This window comes from Thermobia domestica, chromosome 17 (genome assembly GCF_964235325.1).
Source record: "Thermobia domestica chromosome 17, izTheDome1.hap1.1, whole genome shotgun sequence".
Taxonomy (NCBI): Eukaryota; Metazoa; Arthropoda; class Insecta; order Zygentoma; family Lepismatidae; genus Thermobia; species Thermobia domestica.
This window is the reverse complement of record NC_137470.1, coordinates 161180128-161203064: the sequence shown is the minus strand read 5'-3', so window position 1 is coordinate 161203064 and position 22937 is coordinate 161180128. Positions and strand designations below refer to the sequence as shown.

The 22937-nt window shown below is 35.2% G+C and overlaps 1 pseudogene across 3 annotated transcripts; it reads left to right on the top strand.

The window, feature by feature from the left end:
* Positions 1-1596: 1596 nt before the first annotated feature.
* On the top strand, positions 1597-18072 carry LOC145674447 (glucose dehydrogenase [FAD, quinone] pseudogene; annotated as a pseudogene). 3 transcript variants are annotated; one of them, XR_014128932.1, is made up of 2 exons: positions 1597-1738; positions 10429-18072. The product of XR_014128932.1 is annotated as a glucose dehydrogenase [FAD, quinone] pseudogene, transcript variant X1 (transcript). The 3 variants fall into 3 exon arrangements; XR_014128934.1 differs by lacking the exon at positions 1597-1738 and adding an exon at positions 1769-1953; XR_014128933.1 differs by lacking the exon at positions 1597-1738 and adding an exon at positions 3467-3595.
* Positions 18073-22937: the final 4865 nt, after the last annotated feature.

Genomic DNA, 22937 nt, shown 5'->3' with positions numbered 1-22937 from the left:
GTGGCGTACGCAAGGGCGTTTTGAGGCTTATCCCCCTTTGAGGATAATATGAGAAAAAATTACTATATTAAGATATACTGTTTAGTCACGTTTGTCCTAAAAGGAAATTAAATTGAGTAATTCAACCTCCTTTAATGAAATTCTGCGCACGCCACTGATTGAAGTCAAAGGCGGGAGTAGAAAGCATAAATGCCGTTTTTGTTGCAGCCATCATGAATCCCTATTGCAGCCCTAGGTAATTTCCCGCCGCGTGCACTAGCATCATTTGCAGCTCCTCCCCTTTATTCAGAAATAATAAATCTTAAAACCAACGATTTTGATTGATTGATTGATTTTGAGTTTAACGGCCCGTTCAGCAGCGAGGCTATATGAGACGTGGACCTACTGATTAATGTGGAATCCGAACCACATGAGCTCCCGCCGGGAATCGAATCCGGGTCTCCCACGCCACAGGCGCGTACGCTAACCGCTTAGCCACGGAGGAGCTCACCCACGATTTTGAGTCTGCTACCCCATTACCAACAACGAAGGGGAGGGAAATTAACTCGAACTTAGAAAGGCCTAAACACTACAAATACAATCTTCTTGTGCTTGTTTTTTTTTTCTTTAAATAACAATGTATTATGTTACTGAAAGATAAAGCAAACAAACCTGCAGAGAAAAGATGGTAATCCTTTTTATAGAATTCAATATCGAGCCTCAATCTCAATATATTAGTTTGCAATTCCAGTGCAACGAGCTCTTTTATCTCTATTTCTTCATTTTCCTTCTACATCTCTTATTATTATTATTATTTTTTTTTAAAAAAACTTATTTCCACCTTCAATGATAAGGAACTTGTTTGTGACAAAGACAAGACTAGTTTTCATATTAGAACTGTGATAAAAAGCTAAATGGAACAGGTGTTCGCTACTGTTCGAGAATTGAGTTCTTGTATTTGACAACAATCAAGGGATTTCTTTGACTAGTTGCTTTAGCACTGCCCATGTGAACTTAAACTAATGGAACCTAAACATGATTTTTGAATATAGTATTCAAAAAAGAAGGTCGATCTCCTTCGTGGCTAAGCGGATAATGTACGCGCCTTCGGCGTGGAAGATCCGGGTTCGGTACCCGGCGGGAGCTCATGTGGTTCGCTTTCCACTTTAATCAGTAGGTTCCGTCTCATATAGCTTAGCTGCTGAAAGGGATGATAAACTCACAATCAACTCATGTCAAGTAGAAGATCAGCTTAATAAATTTAACTACACTATCATTAACATCATTAAATCTGTTTCTAACCAGACATATTTATTTTCAATAATATAGTGAAAACAGATTTTGCCGCCCCTCGAAACTTGACGCCCAGTGCAAATGCACGTGTTACACATATGGTAGAGCCGGCCCTGATTGCAGCCGCTGCTTTTAAAGGCCACCTTCCCCTGTTAATATTTGCTATTTTACCCTAACGTGAGATTTTCAATTTACGAATAACTACTGATAAGCTTATCGTTCAGGCGTGCTATCAAAGGTCAAAAGACTAGTTACGTTATGATTACGATGTCTGGAAGTCAAAGCTATTAACTTTTTATCTTCACTATTATTATATAATACGGATCTAAACATTACTGTGTAAAGTTGAGTTGAATAAAAATGTTAAAAATGTGCTATGAGCAACACACAGATCTGAAAGAAGAAATTTGAGATATTAAGGAAATCTTGCCACTTCTTGAACAGTTTCTTTGGACATTCAAACGTGGTAAATATTTTCAGATTCTGTTTATACGTTAATGAAGTGTTACACAGTTGAGGCTTGCGGCCGGAGAACTAGACAAGCTCCAAATTCAGTAAAGCTGGGATTTTCAGTGGAACATTAAGTTGTTTGTCATAAATGGGATTTTCAGTAATTACTGTAACTTTTATGTATGTGTGAAATTAAGTGGAACAACGTAATTAATGCACAGACCTTCCTAGGTGAGTGGGGAATAAACTGAATCCAGTCTGATTTCCATGGAGACGCTTGTCCCGCTGAAACCTTCCACGCCTCAATTGTTGACATGCTAGAAATAGTTGACGAAGTGATTTACCTATTGTTCGGTTTGTCTGAAGTTTAATATGTACACTCATGTCCAAAATTATTGTGGCATGTCTATAAATATGTTGTTGTAGGAATATTATTTTGATAACGAATTCGCCTGGTATTTCTTGTAATGTTAGTATGTGTATAATCGGCAAAGACATTTATGTGGCAAGTTTCATGTCAAAAGAGCAGTAAATAAGAACAATAAAACGAAAATAAAACTTTCTTGTCCATTTAGCAACATTTTGTTTTACTCATTCTAATTTTCGTATTTATAATTCTTTTCCTGTGAAATTTACCACAAATATACATTTCCCCATTATACACATAGTATCAGTATTAAAAGCACCCTGCAAAATCATTATCAAATTATATTCTTACAAGAAAACAGTTATAGGTATACGACAATCATTTTGGACATGACTGTACGTGTACGTTCAGCTTCAAAACTGTATAAGCTTAAGTCTAACATTAGTAAGCCAGTATTATCTTCTGTTCTGTAAAGTAACTAACTATAGACGCGGCGTTAAACCTCCAGGTTCTCAAGGCCATAGAGTTATTATTATTATTATTATTATTATTATTATTATTATTATTATTATTATTATTATTATTATTATTATTATTATTATTATTATTATTATTATTGAGCCAGCTGAGGATCCATGTCCTTTATGCAAGAAGCCAATATTTGGTAAACATTTCATTTTATCTTGTGTATGCAAAAGCCGGTTTCATTTTAAAATATTGTTTGAAGTTCGGACATGTTTAGCATGAAATACACGACGACAAAAGATATTTCAACATATAAATGTCATGATTGGTATCGAGAAGAAGCATGACAACGCAGTAGTGGCCCCAAGTATTTTGAAGACAACAAAAGTTTCGAAACTTTTTTCTACAACGATAACTCATTAATAGAGTATGAAGAAGAATTGGAAACAATTCAATTAGTGACTCGAAAACTGAAAATAAAAAAAAATCAGAACTTCAGCAAATGTTGTAGTGTTGAGTTGAGTTCAGTTGATTTTGAGTTTAACGTCCCTTTCAGCAGCAAGGCTATATGAGACGGGACCTATTGATTAACGTGGAATCCGAACCACATGAGCTCCCGGCGGGACTCGAACCCGTGTTGTAGTGTTGTGTCTGTATATTTCAAAGAAGTGCTTGTAGCTTTACAAACTGTTAGAAATAATTATGAAACTCTTAAGGCGGAAATAATTTATCTCAAGCAATAAAACTTGAGGTTAGTCATATTGTTAGAAGAAACCACTGAAATAACACATGCAAAGTACGCTCAAATCGTAAACAAACCATCTTACGATGCAGCAAGAGGTGCAAGGACGCAGTCCCACCGCAATAGCAATAGTGTGCAGGTTAGCAACGCCAAGGCCAGTTCCCCCGAGGCAAGACACACACAGTGATTTGCAACTTGTGCGAAAAGCAACAGTTAGTAGTGGAAAGCATTTTGTTTCTCACAACACGAAGGTATGTCAGCCTGTCAAAACTAGATCAGCATTAGTACGAGGGAAAAAGGTAAGTTTTAAACAAATTCAGTACAAAATAAGTTAAATGAAATGAAATCTTTGCGTTTTACGTCCTACGGATATGCCGGTTAGGCTAAAGAAGACAGTGATGATGAGAAATGAATGAAATGGTGGAATGAATAAAGTGGGAGGAAACGGGAAAACCTCGAGGAAACCCACGCACACGGTGTTTGTCCACCACAAAGTTCACTTGGCGTGATCTGGGAGCGAACCAGGAACCCCATGCACCATGGGTGAACGCTCTACCACTGAGCCCCACAGTAAATTAAAACCACACAAACAAAAGCAGTTTTCGTTACAGGGCTTGACCCGACTGTTACATGTCAAGAATTAGCGAATTTTGTTGGTAAGGTTCTGGAACACAGGTCCCCCTTTTTTAAATTTATGAAATATATTTTACGTATCTTGGTTTGGTTCCTTTTCGTTCCTCATTCTTTTATGTCTGTTGTCTTACAGTTTTCAGACTTTTTTATCGTTGAAATATATTATTACCGAAACTAAGAACAATGAACTTTAATCTTTGGACAGTCCACTACCATGTTTACTTAATCACACTAGTCATATGTAGGTCTATTGTTTTATACATAAAGTAATAATAATGTTTTAATTAGTTATAATTTTAGATAAATGAAGTTTTTGTTATTTCTTTGATTTTATGTGCATAAATTTTTATTTTAGTTTGCTTTTTATTTTATTCGAAATTCCATTCAGTTTAGTTTCCGTCTTCGGAGTCGACGTTGAATTGTCCTTTGGCGGTAGACGTGACATGTGATTGTATTGTGTGAATCTGTGGAAGTATTTATATATTGCAACATTATTGTTTTCACTTCGTGTGTTCTGTGAACATTTTGTAGTTTCCTTTATAGTGTTCTGTTTCTCGATTCTATCATGTTTGTATGTATGTATGTTTCGGTTTTATGGGTCTACAAAATGTTTTTGTGGCATAGAGTATGGCGTTCTTTGAAATTCATTTGTTCGAAATTCATCGAAATTATTAATTAACCAAATTTCACTTGCATTGAAAGATTTCTTCTAATAACATATATTGTAAAATAATATACTTCTAGGGGTGTATTCGGGGGGCTCTGCCCCCACTGTTATTTTGTAATGTACATTATTGGAAGAAATCCTTTTATGCAAGTGGTATTTTGGTTAGTTAATAGTTTGAAATAGTTTACTTTGTCCTAATTCATCTAACTTGGCCCCTGGGTGGTGGACCTGAAAAGGAGACCTTTTTCTATAACCTTGCCTATTTTGTTACAGTACTGATAAGACGTATGAAAATATCTGAAACTAAAAGCAAAATAATATAGCTACTACAGGGTCTGTCCCGAAATTAATGCGCCCCATTTTCTTCTGCCGCGACTATCCGTCGCACAGCATTGCCGCTTGCACGGAAGGGTGGGTGGAGTCTTGGAAGCACAGCGTCACCAGCGCCAGTCGGCTCCGAACTCCTGGAGAGTTACAGTGCCTGTTTCAGTGAACCCTTGTGTGAGTGCTCGGTCGAAATCAGGATGGAAAAAACTCTCGAGCAGCGATACGCGATAACATTTTGTTTTATCTCAACGCACCCCAGCCGCCTTACAGTCCTGATTTGTCCCCGCCCGACTTTTTTTTGTTCCCAAAGATTAAAAAATCCATCAAAGGACAGCATTTAAGGACCCTGGAGAATGTCAAGGCTTCTACGACGACGTTACTAAAGGACATCCCTGTGACGGACTTCCAGGACGCATATAAAGCATGGAAATCGAATTTGAACAAGTCTGTTGACGCAGGAGTGATGTATTTCCAAGAATATTAAGTAATTGTACGAATCGATTCAATAAATTTCTTAAAATAAAAATGGGCACATTGTATTTTCGGGACGGACCTTGTATTCTTGTTATGTTTCTGTCTCGTTAGATAACTTCGATGAAATCTTGAATTCTAATGTATGACCGGAAGGAGTACTTTTTACTGAATTCTGTAGTAGACTGGAGGATGATATTGTGTGTGTGAATACCGAATAAAGTAAATAGAAACATAATGAGCAATTAACAAGATAAGCCAATTAAGTTGTTTATCAAAAGATAAATGACTTAAAATCTAATATAAATAAAATAAAGAGTTTGTTTATCTATCTGCCTGTGTGCGGCCTGATGACCAGACGAGTGGACCGAGAGTTACCAAATTAGGATCACTGGTACCTTGTTCCAGGCTCCAGACCAAGACGAAGCGTTTTTATTTATTTATTTTTTTTAACGCTGGGGGTCTCAGGGCGGGCGTTTACCGGGACATGTAAAAGTAGTATAAAATGGCTGATATTAGTGTCGAATTTATAGTTTTTCCAGCCGCTAAGATCAATGGAGAAACTCCGATCGCATTAACTACCAAATTTACCCATTCGGCTGCGGGCCAGGGGTCATGGGGAGGATAACGAGACATGTAAAAATAATCCAAAATGACATATATTAGTGCAAAATCCATACTTTTCGCGGTCCCTGAGATCAATGGTGACACTTCCATTAGCAATGACTTTCAGCTAGTAGTGAGATTTAGCTACCATTTTATGCGGGTCGGGGGTTACCTGCGGGGGAAGTTATCGAGACATGTAAAAATAATCCAAAATGACCTATATCAGTGTCAAATTCATAGTTTTTGCGGTCGCTGAGATGAATGGCTATACTATCACAGGCATTGACTTCCAAATAGAGCTCCCCATGCGAAGAATGGGTATTTCAGATAGTAGTAAATAATTAAGATTTATTGACGAATTTAATTGCACCAATTATGACTTAATATGCACATCTGTGAGTTGGTTTAAACATGACAAAATTTATTTTGAACAACTTATTGAGCAATCTACCGTTATACTCAAAAATACAAACTTTCAACTGACAAATAATGACACACATGGAGGTTGTATTATTGTTGATAAATAAAAGACGTACTATAGGTACCATGTTCAAGCTTACATGTGATAATTGTAAAATTATATGTACCGAATAATCCCCCAATATTATTAAGGTTTGCATTATCTTTGACCTAACTTGCAACCCAAAGAATTTATAGATTATATGATTGGCTCATATTTATTGATTATATGATAAGTTACTAATTGAGAAAGACTTGAAAATGTACCTTTGGGGACTTCAATTCTGTAGGTATTGATAGACATAATGGATAGACAAATACAAGAACTCAATTCTCGAACATTAGGGAACACCTGTTCCATTTAGTTAGTTATCACACTTCTGATATGACAACTAGTCTTGTCTTTGTCACAAACAAGTTCCTTTATCATTGAAGGTGGAAACGAGTTTTTTTTTTAATTTTTTAACAGATGTAGAAGGAAAATCAAGAAATAAAGGTAAAAGAGCTACTTGCACTGAAATTGCAAACTAATATATTGAGATTTTGGCTCGATATTGAATTCTATAAAAAGTATTACAATTTTTCCTCTGAAGCTGTGTTTGCTTTATCTTTCACTAACATAATAGATTATTATTTAAGGAAAAAAAGAGATGCAATGAGATTGTATTTGTAGTGTTTAGGTCTGTCTGAGTGTGAGTGCACTTTCCCTCCCCTTCGTTGTTCATGATGGAGTACATTACTTAAAATCATAGCTTTTGAGATTTGTTCTTTTTGGGAAAAGGAAGAATCAAATGATGCCATTGCACGGGGCGTCAAATTGCCTAGGGCCAGCCCTGGGGTTTGTTGTTTAATGCTGTTTTTTTTATCTAAATTGCAATCTGAACTACTACTTATTCGAAATCAAGAAATTTCCCTGTGCGTAATTTAATTCTGCTCTACATCTTTATAGATTCAAAAAGCTGTCATATAATTTATTTCTCTCATGTAATAGAATAAGACAATCTCAAATGATACCCTACTTCCTTAGAAGCAAAAGTAGCAGTTAAAAAACCTCAATTTTGGAAAATCTGTTCGGAAGTCTCACCAGTTACTGATGTTGATTTCGCTTCTAATGCAGAAACATATCACTTGTTACATATACAGTAAAAAAAAAAGTACACGTGCTTACGGGTCCAAATTGATAGTTAGTAATTTATCTTTGAATTTCTAACCTTAATACAAGTAATTATGTAATCCCAACTATGGACAAGTGAAGCACTATCCTGATTAAGTTGAGATTCTTTATTCCTTTGAAGTAGGATTTGTAAGTAGATCTTTCAATTTTCAAGTTAGTCTTACTAACCAATTTGAACCTTTCTAATGATGTTATTATATGTGGATAAATGTTTAGTAAAGCCTAACAATGCAAGATCGTAATCTTTTGAGACTCTGAAATGAAATGAAATTTTAAAGTTTTACGTCCCACGGTTATGCCGGCTAGGCTAAAGGAGACGGTGATGATGAGTAATGAATGAAATGGTGGAATGAAGAAAGTGGGAGGAAACGGGAGAACCCCGAGAAAACCCACGCACACGGTGTTTGTCCACCACAAAGTTCACTTGGCGGGAGTAGGGTTTGAACCCAGGACCCCATGCACCAGAGGTGAACGCTCTACCACTGAGCCACCGCGGCCCCCTTTTGAGACTCTGGTCTGAGAGATCGTAAGCGGTAAGTGAATTAGCTGCCCTGTGCAGAATTTTTTTAAAAAAAACAACCTCAAATACATGTTATTAGTTATAACTTGATTATCGATCGTATTTATTTCGAATCTCTGTATTGAACCACGGTGGTTCAGTGGTACAGCAAAGCTAACTAGATAACAAATCGTTTGTAACAAATTTGATTCGGCATCTTTTGAGTTTGTATCTGGAATAATTGAATATTGTACACAGTGAAGGGAACCAATAACTAATATGGTAACGCAAGTTTAAGCATTCTCTGTAATCATAAAGTAGGAGACCAAGTTAAACTTTTGAGAACAAAAATGGCTTTGCTTTACCTAGGTGTAAGGAAGCAAGTTATTGTATTTTTAATTTTACAATATAGTCTCAATTAAAAAAAAAAAAAAAAAAAAAGTCAAACTCTCTCTATTTGCTCTGTAACCAGGTACCCACCTGACGCTTTCGATAGACTCTTGGATACCACTTACGGCATTTACGCAAAAAACATGTTGTTGGGTCGTTTTCAGTGGGTGAAGTTTAAAGAACCTTTTAAAGTCTATTCACTTCGTTAATGCTTCATATATAAAAGACATATACATTTATTTATTAAGCACACTGTTCTTTTAAATTAGAACTAACTGAACCTGCGCTCTCTACACAGTGCATCATTCACATATGAGCATGAATCTTTTTGTCATTCCTTACTACAGCTGTACATGTCCCTTTACAGACACAAGTGAAAGACATCTTGTTAAAAATCGGCAAGGAGTACCGTAAAACTTAGATTTTTTTCGATTATTTTTTTCAATATCTCGCACCGTTTGCAACATTTCAACTTCCAGTTATTGTTCCTAATTCATGTGTAATCAGTATTTTATTTCTGCTTGCATGCAGTATGTAATAAGCAAATACATTACACACACATCATTCATGTTTCATCTTTGAGTTTTACATCCGACGTTTATGCCGGTTAGACTAAAGGAGACGATAATGGGGAGTAATGAATGAAATGGTAGAATGAAGGAAGTAGGAGGAAACGGGAGAACCCACGCACACGGTGTTAGTCCACCACAAAGTTCACTTGGCGGGGGCTGGGATCGAACGGGACCCTAAGCACCAGAGGTGAACATTCTACCACTGAGCCACCGCGGTCCCACATTACACACACAATTAATTATAATGTTAGTGATATATGGTGTTCATTGGGCAAAACATTCCACACAATAAAGATTCATCTTACAGTCAAACTAAAGAAATTGTTATCCTTTGTTTTTAATTATCATCTGGCCATGAAACAAACGCCGGAGAAATGTACTAACTCCGTATACAAATGAATGGTGTTGGAATGTATAACTCGTAGGATATGATGCTTTACTTTTTAAAATTCCAATACGTCCAGTGTACCCCTAAAAATTGCAATAAAGAAATAAAGGCTATTTTTTTAAAAAATATATATTTTCAATTAGAACTGAACAATCTAAGCTAAGTTTGCAATCGATCAGTGAAAACGGTATCTTTCTAGAGCTTGTGATTTCCGAAATATCATTGTCAAAACAATTGGCCACAAACATATAAACGTCCTCAAATATATAAACTTTTCTTGACCACAAACATATAAACCTAGATTTTAATACATAGATAAATTAAAAACAAATAGTGGATATTTCCATTTTCAGGTGCCTCTACTGAAATAAATAAATCTATATTTGAAAATAAAGATACACCAAAACTTTTTTCAATAAGGTTTACCAGCCAGAAAACTCGAAGCATTGTTTTCTAGAAACATCTCTGTGCGGAGTAATTTTTATAAATCCCTTTCTTCTGTAAGCTCTCTATTTGCAAAAGTAAACATGGAACAATGGCTTCGAAGAGATTAAAAGCGTATGTCAATATATCTATATTCGAAGAGATTAAAAGCGTATGTCAATATATCTATGTTGTTCTACTGCATAAACATGGAACAATGGCTTCGAAGAGATTAAAAGCGTATGTCAATATATCTATATTCGAAGAGATTAAAAGCGTATGTCAATATATCTATATTGTTCTACTGCATAAACATGGAACAATGGCTTCGAAGAGATTAAAAACGTATGTCAATATATCTATATTTGAAGGAGAGCATGGTGTTCAAGTTCTTTCTTTATGTGTACGATAGAATAATTTTGTCCTTATATTGTTTCATATTTATGTTAATATAATGTTATATTTAAGTAAATGACAGTGTAAAATTCTTTGCTCTACGACTAATATACTTATATTATTTCAGATTGATTTGGGAAGATATTGAAACATGGAATCCACACCCTGTGCTAATATTCTCCAAAACCAGTGTCCTGGACACGTTACAGGTGCCAGTGCTGCTCTATTCATGAACTTGGTAAATCTTCTGGCGCATAAAGTGTGTACCCTGGGTGACCCTGAAATATACCCACCAAATGTCAAAGTGTTCTTGGAAGAGTATGATTTCATTGTTATCGGAGCTGGTTCAGCTGGAGCTGTTGTTGCAAACAGATTGTCCGAAATACCCGATTGGAATGTACTGTTACTAGAAGCAGGTGGGGATCCCCCTATTTCAAGTGAAATTCCTGCTTTGGCTTTTACTTTACTAGGAACTGAGGTGGATTGGCAGTACCTTGCTGAGTCGAATGGTAAATCTTGTTTGGGTTTGGTGGATCAAAAATCAAGATGGCCACGAGGGAAAGTACTTGGAGGAAGCAGTACGATCAACTATATGTATTATGTAAGGGGAAATAAAAATGATTTTGTTCAGTGGGAATCAAACGGAAATGAAGGTTGGAGCTACAAAGACGTGCTACCGTACTTCAAAAAATCTATTGATAACAAGAACCTTTCTTTAATGCATTCAGAATACCATTCTACTGGTGGGTATCTGACCATAAGTGATTTTCCTGACAAACATTTTCTTGATAGTATATTAATTGAAAGTGCAAGGCAAATGGGGTATGAAATTAGGGACTTCAACGGGGAAAAACAAACTGGATTCAATATTGGACAAGGCTATATTCGGGATGGCACAAGATGTAGTACAGCTAAAGCTTTCTTGAGCCCCATACGGGACAGACCTAATTTTCACGTTGCTAAATTCGCTATTGCTGAGAAGGTTTTAATAGATGAAGTCAGCAAACAAGCGTACGGTGTACAATTTACACAAAATGGTAATATTCATCAAGTAAGCAAAGAAATCATCTTATCTGCCGGTAGTATCAATTCACCGCAACTATTAATGCTATCTGGTGTTGGCCCCGAAGAACATCTACAAGAGTTAGGAATACCAGTAATCCAAAACCTAAAAGTAGGACATAACTTACAAGATCATGTCGCTTTCATTGGGCCTACTTTCTTTTATGATAACCCTGAGAAAACAAAAGCTTCAGAACTAGATCATTATTACAATTACTTAATGCATAGAAAAGGCCCATTGTCTTTTATAGGAGGGGCCCTTACTGCAGGTTTTATTAACACAAAATATGCAGATCATTCTAAAGATTATCCAGACATTCAACTGCTGTTCTTTGGAGATAACAAAGGATCTGAGTTAGTCAAAGAGAAAGTTGGATTAACAGAAGAAGTACACAAGACTGTTTTCCAACCCGATTCTAAACGCGATGTATTCACACCTTTGGTCAAGCTTATACGACCTAAAAGTAGAGGTTTTATTAAGCTTTCGAGCTCGAAATTGTCACCACCAATTATTTATCCAAACTATCTTGATGACCCAGATGATGTGAATAGGATTATTGAAGGAATAAAATTCATGTTAAATATGAGCAAAACAGAAGCTATGCAGTCTATTGGAGCAGAACTCTGCACGGATGCTATACCTTCTTGCTCACATATAGAATTTGGATCTGATGAATACTGGGAATGTGCCATGAGACATGTCACCTTCACATTTTACCATCCTGTGGGAACATGTAAAATGGGCCCTGCTTCTGATTCAGAAGCCGTAGTTGGGCCAGACCTTAAAGTTCATGGTGTAAAAGGAGTTAGAGTTATTGATGCTTCAATCATGCCGTCAATTGTGAGCGGAAACACAAACGCGGCTACTATCATGATAGGAGAGAAGGGTTCTGATTTAGTGAAGAAAGATTGGTTGTAAATATCACTATGTTTGATTTACATTTAACCCCTTGCGTTCCAGGTGTCATTTCCTATGTGCGTGCTGTAATACCGGTTTCATTTACTGTTAAAAGACGGTCTAAACCGTTACATAGAGCATAGTTGTGCGCGCGTCAGGAGAGCATTCACATTACTGATAAAAACAATTATTTGCATTGTGGAACATTTGGACTGAGAAAGGGAAATTCTGATGTTCTAAAGTGATTTTATACTGCTTCAGATTGGCAACACTGTATGGAGATCAAAGATAAAGGTTTTCATTTTCCGATCTCAAAATAGATCTCCAAGTTGCTGATTGTTTATCGTCAAAATAAACACACGTGTGTTGTAATTGAATGCTCCCTTAGGCCTGTCATCTACTAAAACAACACATTTTTTTTTGTTTTTTTCTGTCAGTAAGGTGTTGTTACCTATGGAGAAATAGTAGAACTAACTTGTGCCTTGCATCCACTAACAAATTTCATCATCTCCAGGATTAATACGACCTTTAATAAGGAATACGTTTTCATGACATCCGCATGGATATCAATGGTACGCTAGTCATCTAAGGAGAAATAGTATAACTAACTTGTGCCTTGCATCCACTAACAAATTTCATCATCTCCAGGATTAATACGACCCTTAATAAGGGATACGTTTTCATGACATCCACATGGATATCAATGGTACGCTAGTCATCTAAGGAGAAATAGTAGAACTAACTTGTGCCTTGCATCCACTAACAAATTTCATCATCTCCAGGATTAATACGACCCTTAATAAGGGATACGTTTTCATGACATCCACATGGATATCAATGGTACGCTAGTCATCTAAGGAGAAATAGTAGAACTAACTTGTGCCTTGCATCCACTAACAAATTTCATCATCTCCAGGATTAATACGACCTTTAATAAGGAATACGTTTTCATGACATCCGCATGGATATCAATGGTACGCTAGTCATCTAAGGAGAAATAGTAGAACTAACTTGTGCCTTGCATCCACTAACAAATTTCATCATCTCCAGGATTAATACGACCCTTAATAAGGGATACGTTTTCATGACATCCACATGGATATCAATGGTACGCTAGTCATCTAAGGAGAAATAGTAGAACTAACTTGTGCCTTGCATCCACTAACAAATTTCATCATCTCCAGGATTAATACGACCCTTAATAAGGGATACGTTTTCATGACATCCGCATGGATATCAATGGTACGCTAGTCATCTAAGGAGAAATAGTAGAACTAACTTGTGCCTTGCATCCACTAACAAATTTCATCATCTCCAGGATTAATACGACCCTTAATAAGGGATACGTTTTCATGACATCCACATGGATATCAATGGTACGCAAGGGGTTAAGAAAGGGTGTTTGCCCAAATTTTGATTTGTTAACTCACGAAAAGCTGAAGCTGTATGTTAACGGCAGTTGAAGCACACTAATGATAAATTGAAAAAAATCTGGTACAATTAGAATTGTAACACAAGGTACGGGACACCACACTAAACTTTCTCGCTACAATTTCTTGAACTAAATCGCGTTATAGTGCGGTTATATCTGAAATTTTTATTAGTCAAATATGAATAAAATTACAGGCATTTTCGAAGAAAACACATCCCCAAAAGGAAACTACCCCTTATGGATATTTTCATAGTAAATAATTTACGCAACATTATAGGTTATTACTGATACCTGAAGATAATCGTCTGAATAGTTTTTCAAAAAAAAACGTCCGAAAATAAGCACACCCCAAAAGTAAACTACCCCTTGTTGATTGCTTCATGATAAACGACATATCGTATATTGTGAGGTTGTTAAAGAAATGTTTATTAAAAAATGTGAACATAATTGACAAAGATTTTGAGAAACTCGAACTAAAAAAAAAAACTCACCCTCAAGGGTTTACTATTTCTTGTGGATATTATCGGGAGAAATGAGTAATGCCATATTATCAGGTTATCAATTACAATATTTAAATAAGAAGTATGAATAAAATTGCCTGAGTTGCCATTGAGAAAATCGTTAGAAAATGAACTAATCTCCAAAATAAAGTACCCCTTGTGTATTTTTCCGAGATAAATGATTTCTGTCGTTTTTTAGAAAACAATCAGAAAAATCTCAACTTCAAGAGTAAACTACCCTTTGTACTTTCACTTTTTTAAAAGGAGAAATGCATTCTTCGATATTGTCAAATTAGCAATGAAATATTTATTTGTGAAATATAATCAAAATTACCTGTAATCATTTTTGAGAAGATCGTCCGGAAGAAACTCACCTTCAACAATAAACCAGAGCTGGATGAATCCATCTAGAGACCCGGGACTAGAATATGTGACCCCTGCTCACTGCGCCTAATACATTTATGTGAAACTACAGTAGGAAAGTTAAGGGAATATGTTTCATATTTTTGGTCATATTTTTATCTTATCATGATGATTGTATTTTGTATGATTCTTTTTAGACAGTAAGTTGGGGTTTTGATCAGAGTGGAGACCCCCGTCCACCTGAAGGCCCAGAGCTACAGCTTCCGTAAGCCCTCCCCTTAATCCGGCCCTGCAGTAAACTGACCCTTTTGAAGTTTTTCACAATAAATTATATTTACCATATTTTAAGGTTAGTAATGAATTATTTATTTATGAAATATGAACAAAACCACTTGAGTCGTTTTTGAGAAAATAGCAAGGAAAAACCTTACCCCCAAAAGTATACTGTCCCTTGTCTGTTTTTCCCAATGAATGATTTATTCCATATTGTCAGATTAGTAATGAAATATTTATTTATGAAATAGGAACAAAATCGTTCGAATTTCCTCTGAAAACCAAACTTGTCTTATATACAGGATGTCTCAAAAATCCCCTGACATAGTACCAAGGCGCTGTACACTCCTTATGCGCCCAATGTTAAATAAAAACGCAACGTTGCCCTTTATCTGAACCCACAATATAAGTCAGTGAAGTTACTGTTTGAAATGAGGGTTGGCCATCGACACAGCATAAAACACCATAACTTAATTCACTTATGTTGTGGAACCAGGTAAATGGTAACGTTGCATTTTCATTTAACATTGGGTGCATAAGGAGTGCACAGCCCAAACGGCTTGTCCCATTTTTTTAAAAAAAAAAATCCTCCACATTAGATTGAAAACATCATATTTGGAAATGGTTTCCCCTCTTACATTTTGTTCTAACTCCGGTAATAACAGAGTTATCCTATGTCAGGGGACTTTTGAGTCACCTGTATATAATTTAATATTTAACACTAACTTAAGTGAACCTTAACTATAGTAAATCAATTACATTTTAACTTTTAAGTTTATAAAGCTTCTTATTTGTTATCAAGTATTGCTTTCTTACCTCAATGCAGTGCTTAAAAGTGAGCCGGTATGAGCCGGTTTTGCATCCGAAAGTTTAAAAATCGGCCGGTATGGCATACCGGTAAAAATAACTGATGTAAATTGTAATTTGTGTGTTAAAAATACACATAGAAGTAAGTACGACGTTGTCATTGAGTCAACAAATATATATTTGTATTATCAAAGATTTTGTTGCTGCTGCTTCGAAAGTAAATACAGTACCCTATCACCCTTTCAATGTCAGAATCTGTACTCCTGATTTTTTTTTCAGCATTTGTGATATCAATTCCACCCCCACCCTCTTAAAAAATTCTAACTACCGTACCGCCCGCCAAAAATGTTTTACCTGGATCCGCCCCTGACATTGACACGACTTTTTTTTAAAATTCAAAATTAATATTTTCACGTCGTGTGGACTTCTGTGTTTACAACTATAAGAAAATTAGTGTCGACCACGAGACGAGACTAGACCAGAAAAAGCTTTTGAAAATGGAAAATAGATGGGAAAGAATCATTAACTACTAGAGACGAGAGTGCCTACAAAGCCTTGAAATCAAAACGCAAAAGCATATTAGGCCGCTCTAGATCACTATGTTATTGCAAATGCAATATTTAAGTTAACGTATCATCCTTGTTCTTCCATATTTAGATCGCCGATATGCTCAAGCAAAATCATTTTATAAATATTTATTTCTGTTAGGCCAAGGATAGTTGGTAAAACATTTAAATATGAGTCCTATATATCTCTCTCTTTCTATGGATTTTCACGTCAAAAATGGTGCAAAAATTAGGGATGGGCACGAGCAAGTTCGAGCGAGTTTTCATTGAAACTCGACTCGACTCGAAACAGACACCTTTGAGCTCGACTCGAGAACTCGGCTCGAAAGATTTCCTCCAACTCGACTCGAATTTGACTCTAGTTTCGAGTCGAGTCGAGCCAAAACGAGCTAAATGCTGTGTGTAGTTTTAAGTACTTTCTTCAAGTAACCTACATATAATAATTATCAATGATACTTACTACAATTATTATTATTATTATTATTATTATTATTATTATTTTTATTATTATTATTATTATTATTATTATTATTATTATTATTATTATTATTATTATTATTATTATTCAGGGTGCCTCATTTCAACCGAGCCGGCTCGAGCTGCTCGCCCAGTTGAACCGAACTGAGCCAGTTAACATCACTACCCGGCTTGGGCTTCTGTTTCGGGTCAAAAGTTGTACCGTGCAAGTCTCAGCCTTGGTGGTAAGAACTACAGTGTATACCGGTACTTATATTTGTGCTCACGATATTTGAGGCTGTCTCGTTATAAAAATCCATTATAGTCTTGTTAATCGAGACGAGACAAGATGCGAGCAGTGTCCCATCTTGCGAGCAACACTAAAAATATCCCATATTACTGCTTACATTTCTCATAGATTTCGCTTTCCAGTGTACTCAGGCAATGATTTCAAACCGAGCTAAAACGAGCTAAACGAGCGAGCCATTTATCAAACTCGACTCGACTCGAAATTATACCTCAAAACAGTGGCTCGGCTCGAAACTCGACTCGAGAATATTACCTTTGACTCGACTCGAGAATATTGCCCTTAACTCGACTCGAATTTGCTTCGAGTTTCGAGTCGAGTCGAGTTTCAGCTCGACTCGCGCCCATCCCTAGCAAAAATGTCAGAAGTAGAGATGCTCTTTAGAGTTCTGTCAAAATTACTGCTTTAAGTGGTAATATTTGTTCCATACCGTCACCTCATCTGATGTCACTTTAAGCACTGCCTCAATGTATGACGTATTAATAACCAACTTCTCATGTATACTTATAACATATCAAATAAGAATTGTACACGTAAAACCAGCACTAAAATACAAACCAACTGGTCACTATGTATCTCCCATAATGGTTGATTGAAGTAGTGATAAAAATCAGAAAAATATTTAAAATGTTTAGAATTTTTAATGCAATTAAACACATATCGCCTTATGCAGAGTCGTTTCGATGTATGATTAGGGTCATACTAAACGACCGACTACTGCAGGAGACTTATGTTAGTTGAACTCTTTAGTATAGCACTAATCACGTTTCAAAACGACTCTGCATAAGGCCCATACTGCCTTGTAATATTTCATAATGTAAACTTGACAACTTTTAGATAGTATTTATATAGTAATTCAGATTAGACTGGTAGGATCAGAAATTCATGTAAAGTAAATTTATTTGAACTGAATGAAGTCATCAGAAGTTGTTTTGTTGTATTGTAATTATTGATCCTTCAGAAATCCTAGGAAAAATTGTGTTCAAGAAAAGGAGAAATCAAACAACATATAAAAATGTCACTCATTTTAGTTTGTATCAAAAATAAATTAAAATTCTTAAAATATCTTGTTGCATAATGTAAATAAATTATTTTCGCTCTTATTCACATTTTTGTTTGATTTTTTTTTTTGTTTGTTTGTTTGTTTGTTGAGGAACATGTGGGTTTCTTCAGCATGATTATCAGGATTGCAGCAATGTTCAAAGTATCGTACACTTGAAAAAAATCTCTGCTCAAACCTGTATGAAGCATGTTTTCACACACATGTTTTGAAATAAGTCTTCAAGAATTTAGACCTTGATTAATTCTCACGCTGCCTGATGCAAATTCCTGGAAGAATGTATCATGCTCATTGGATAGTCAACTTTTATATATTCTCAATCTGTACCATTTTAAACATAAGGGTTTTTTTTTCATCTTACAAATAAAGAAAAAGTTATTTTAGAAAGATTTATCAAATTTGTATGAAAGAAAAAACTGGTTAGAGGCACCAGTCACTGCGAATGCATTCATCAAAGACTTGCTCCTTTGAAAAGATCTGGGTAATATAGTGTTTTGATAAAGAGGTAGGTATAACAACAACAAACGTTCTCCAGTTTGACCTATAATACCTCTCAGATAAGTTGGTTGACATCTCTCTGTATTTCTCACAAAGTATCGGAAGAAGTAAACGTTAGTAAACGAATGACAATTGTTCCACCACTTCGTATTGTAAGAGGAAATCCTCATCTACTCCATAACAACTGTGATCTATCTGATTTTGCTCACTCAAGAACTAATGTCCAAATTGACGATTGACCAATCATTTCTCACATTACATCCGAGTAATTGGATTCAAAATCTCGAGTACATGAAAGGTGGAGGAAAAAAAACGTAAAATATCTCAAAGTTGTAAATGATAGAACTGAAAGAAGTGTCAAATTATTTCATAATTTCAACAACTTAATGATGAATGATGAAGAGAAACAATTGTCACTCTAAATAGTGGACACAAACTGAAAATTTCTAAACTAACCAAGGTCTACCACCAAATCAAAACTGACGAGGGTCGGACAATGTAATCTGAGGACGTTAATTTTTTGAGAGGTCAAAGTATCACAAATTCATTAACTTCAAATGTCAAATTTGATTGTTGATAACTTTGGAACTAAAACTCTGAATATGAATAAGTTTAACATGCTTAGTAAGCAGGTCAAAATCTACCATTGTTCTACGTTTGGTGATCAGATGGATAAGTTTACAAATTTGACAAACTCAAAGTCCTAAATTTTTTGACCCCAACTCGACACCCAATATTCTGCGAAGTAAAATCCTTCTCATACATACTAAACTAGTCAAATAATAATGTCCTACATTTCATAAAAATTGGTAATTGCACCAGGGCACTTTGGTAGAAAACTTTTGCGACAAGAAGGGTAGATTTCTCGAATTCCAAATCCTAAATTTACTTGCCCATAACACTGAAACTGCAGCTGTAAACAGTAAAATATTGCTATGATTGCTAGGCAGGTAAAATTTATTCACTATGCCAACCTTGATCAAGGTGAGATCATGCAATCAACTGAGTATGTTTTAAAATATCTTTTTTCAAATATGTAACCAAATTCAAACCTCAAATTATGTGGCAAATAACTCAAGAGCCAAAATTTTCTGCACGGGAAAATGTTTTACATGCCTACAAAACAAGTCAATTTCTACGAGTATCCTGTGGTTGGTGATGATTAAATTAATTGATCTGAGAATGGTTAGTGAATATTATTGTCAAAAGGAAGTTCAAAAATTTAGTTAACTACAAGCACTAAATTTGATGGCTCATTACCTGGGAATAAAAATTTGTAGAAAAAATTCACATACTTACTACCCAAGTCCACCTCTACAGTATGCAAGATTTGAGGAAGGACGCTTGAGTTATCCGGAGGAAACTTAAAATTTTATTGCGTGAATCATAACTCCAAGCCTAAAATTTGTTGGTAACATACCAGGAAACCATAGAACAAGCAAACCAGAAAACTATAGAACCACACAGAAGAATGATTCGCTTGCGCACTAAACAGCTCAAAGTTTATTTTAATGCCAACGTCAATGAAGATCTAAAAAGTTCATCTGAAATATTTAGAAATTACTTTTCCACTAAAATTTGACTATCACAAATTCCAAATTTGAAGGTACATTCATGTCCAAAATTATTGTCGCATATCTATAAATATGTTATTGTAGGAATATAATTTGATAACGATTTCGCGCGGTATTTCTTATAATGTTAGTATGTGTATAATCGGCAAAGACATGTATGTGGCAAATTTCATGTCAAAAGAGCAGGAAATAAGTACAATAAAACGAAAATAAAACTTTCTTGTCTATTTAACATTTTGTTTTACTCATTCTAATTTTCGTATTTATAATTCTTCTCCCATGAAATTTACCACAAATATACATTTCCCGATTATACACATGGTATGAGTATTAAAAGTACCCTGCAAAATCATTATAAAATTATATTCGTACAAGAAGACAGTTATAGATATGCGACAATCATTTTGGACATGAGTGTACATAACGTGGGAACCAAAGGTCTGATCAAATGTTTTACATGGTATCAAGCAGAGCAAAAACTTTTCACTATACTGTTTGATGCAGATCAAGCAAAGGTCAAAAGGACCATTTGAAGTAACTTTTGCTAAAAGTTTCGTAAATTCAAAGTCGAAATTCGTAAACCCATGATCCAGAGACCTCTAGATCATAAAATTTGCAGATAAAATTATTTCATATAGGTCCCAAGAGGATATTTTCAAGTCAAGATGGTGGCAGTAAGCTTGAAGTGCGATTAAAAAAAAACTGGGAAATGATATATAAAATCTTAAAAAGCACACTCTCACGTTTCTTTTATAACTTACTTATATTACCAGAAAAAACATTTTCTGTTTGCATAATTGTAAACTCTTATAGTTTCGTTAACAATGAAATTAATTATTGTTTTAAAGAACATTGTTTTTGTGTAGGTATTTCCAATGCTCAGAATCAACATGCCAGGCACAAGAAACTTTAAGGGAAGTAATACCCTCTCGAGGATTACGTAGAGCAGGTGGAAGCCAGGATTTCAGATATCCTCGAAGTAAAAATAGCGCAACACACTGTTGAAATGGGAAGTCGATGTCAAATGAAATTCAAAGATGTGAAGCTTGAGCTTTCCAAGCTAAAGGAACTAATACAAAATCCTTGAAATGATGTAAGCACATTACAAGAGTCAGTGACTGGTCAGGAAAAAGCATTGAAGATATAGTACCAACAATACTATGCTAGGCGTAATTGCATTGCTGCATGGTATTCGGAAGGAATTTGGTGAGAACATCTCAACCAAGATTCTGAATGTTTTCAATCATAAGCTTGGTTTAAGTATTGATCTCATTAGCCTGGACAGAATGCACCACATTAAGATTAACCGTAAAAGGTCATCAAAGGTGCACAGGCCGATCAGCATAAAGTTAATTTCTTATCAACAGAAGCAGGAAATTTAGCTTCCCAAGAAGCTCAAAAGAATTCGAATAATTCTTACTGAACTTTTAACAGCTTCTTCGTTTGGTAAGTAGAACTAATGGACACAGGATGGACGAATAAGAATAATCCTCTAAGCTTGCCGAGGATATTACGTGAATTACACAGACGGAATGCCACAGGTAATATCTTCAGATTGTTCTTCTTATGTATTTTCTGAACCGTATTATTATGAAACTACATAATAAACATTTCTGCTATCACTAAAAAAGTTACGAGATATCTGTAAAAAAAATAAATCAAGTAAAGTTAGAGATTATGATGAAATACCAACTTATATGTTTAAGGCATATGATGAAGTTCTTCGTATTCCTCTTATATATATATATATATATATATATATATATATATATATATATATATATATATATATATATATATATATAATCTTGAAATCTCAAATATTTCCAGATATTCGGAAAAAGAGTAAAATTGTACCTATTCACAAGTCCACCGATTTCACTTATATCTGTACCTTCGAAATATTTGACAAATTTTATGTAAGAAAATTTTTGAGCAGCTTAATCCTTATATATCAACTTATGAACATGGTTTTTATCCGAAAAGATGCACTGTTACAAACATAGTCACATTTACAAAATGTGTATCTTTTTTTTTTTCAATCATGGTTACTTTGTGGACACAATATGCATTGATTTTGCAAAATTATTTGAAAAATGAAATGAAATTTTGAGTTTTACGTCCCACGGTTATGCCGGTTAGGCTAAAGGAGACGGTGATAATGAGTAATGAATGAAACGGTGGAATGAAGAAAGTGGGAGGAAACGGGAGAACCCCGAGAAAACCCACGCACACGGTGTTTGTCCACCACAAAGTTCACTTGGCGGGAGCAGGGTTTGAACCCGAGACCCCTAGCACCAGAGGTGAACGCTCTACCACTGAGCCACCGCGGCCCCCAAAATTATTTGAAGAATTACATCATACAACTTTGCTTCAAATGTTAAATTTTGGTTTTTCTTATGGTTTGATTAAAATTAATTTCTTCTTATTTAAGCAATCGGAAGCAGTTTGTAACATATAAGCAACTGCATTCTTTTATCTTCAATGTGAATTCAGGTATACCACAAGGATCTAATTCAAGACCATTGTTTTTTTTTATTTTTTTATAAATAACTTACCACGAGCCAATAACTTTTCAAACTGACTTTTATTTGCTCGCGATCTTAAAATTTATAAGAAGAAAACTAACCTATTAGATTGTACTGAGCTACAACAAGATATAAATAGTTTCTACAGATGGTTGTTGAAAAACAAAATTAGCTTAAAATAAAGACATTTCTGTGTGTACATTTTTAAGCCAATATCCACCACACGCCCATGAATATATTATGAATCGTGAACCATAAATAAATTGATTGAAGTTAATTTTTATAAACATGCTCCTCTTTACTTGAAATTTG